The sequence below is a fragment of the Aphidius gifuensis genome, linkage group LG6 (genome assembly GCF_014905175.1).
Source record: "Aphidius gifuensis isolate YNYX2018 linkage group LG6, ASM1490517v1, whole genome shotgun sequence".
NCBI classification, from domain to species: domain Eukaryota; kingdom Metazoa; phylum Arthropoda; class Insecta; order Hymenoptera; family Braconidae; genus Aphidius; species Aphidius gifuensis.
In genome coordinates this window covers 12,343,931-12,345,384 of record NC_057793.1, presented here as the reverse complement: position 1 = coordinate 12,345,384, position 1,454 = coordinate 12,343,931, and positions in this window count along the sequence as shown.

Genomic DNA, 1,454 nt, shown 5'->3' with positions numbered 1-1,454 from the left:
TTATCATTTACATGGTTTTTATTGTCGCTGTTATTTCTATAAAATTAACTCATTTCTTTTATTTCATTTTATCAATATGAAAAAAATATTTTTTTTTTGTAATTGACACGAACTTACTTCAGCCTATTTCACTTATTCTCTAAAATTCGATTTGCATATTCAAACAAAATTTTCAATTGACATCATAAATACTTGACAGTTATAACTTTTTTTTTCTCTAACTCAATATTATCGTTATTCTTTAATTTTTTTTTTTCATCACCTTCAGGTAATTCAATGATTTGCGGGAAGTGGGGTGTGTAATCAATAAAATTTTTATGCTGTTTAAACAACCAGTTTTTGGTATTTATCACAACATAAGCTTGTACGTGATCATCTAAGTACTGTGTACACAACTCGTTCATTATGAAATATATAATATTGTTTGTTTCAATCAAGTATTTGATTTCAGCAAAAACTGGTAAATTGTTTAATACTTCTACAATAATGTCAATGCCCTCTCTGTAAATTGTCCCATCATAATTGACCTCAGACAACAAATTTACTTCATTATTTTCAAATACTGAACACATGCTACTAAAATATTCAAAATGTTCTAGATTATTTAATTGAATTTTTTTTTTTTTTCTGATAGATAATTGATTGTTTAATTCTTTCTGGTCAACAAATTTTTTTGCTAATATCAATTGATTTTTCATGGCTAAGGTATAGCAAGCATCGGTTCGTGAGAGTGCCACTTTGCCATATCTTATATTGTTTCTATGGACAGCTTCGCTTCGAATAGCTGAATTATAACGCAATGGTCCTATCATTAACATAACTCGCGAATAATGAAGCAAAAAGTGCTGTTTAGGCTTTAATTCCCCAAATTCTAAATTTATGTATAATTTATGATGTTTTTCAATAAGATTATCAAGTAATATTAAATCGTTTCGCGTAAAAACTGGAGCCATTACTAAAAAAAAAATTTTTCTTAATAAAATATAAAGCTGCCAAACTTTGTTTTTTCGAGGAATATATTTACCAATTAAAATGCCTAATCATTCCATCAAGAAGGTCATTTCGGATCCACCTAATTTTAAATATTTTTTCTTCATTATTTGTCGGTCTTTTATTGAAGAAGGAATATTTATATCGTTCGAATTACGAATATTAAGGAGCTGAATATTGTTATTTAAATCATTAATATCGAAATTAACAGTATTTTTATCTTTTAAAAAAAAATGTAATATAGATCCAATTTCGTATCGACACAATCCTTCTTGGAAATCGTGGAAAGGGTCAACACTCATGATATCATGTATCGAAAAAAGAGGCTCAAAGACGCATCTTTCTTTTACACCACGGCTGTGCTTACCAGTGATCTGTGCTTTTGTTACATCAGTTTCATAACTGGTTTTATCACGAATGAGATTTTTTGATGTGTAAACATCTTTAGGCGCGGGTTGGGTTAG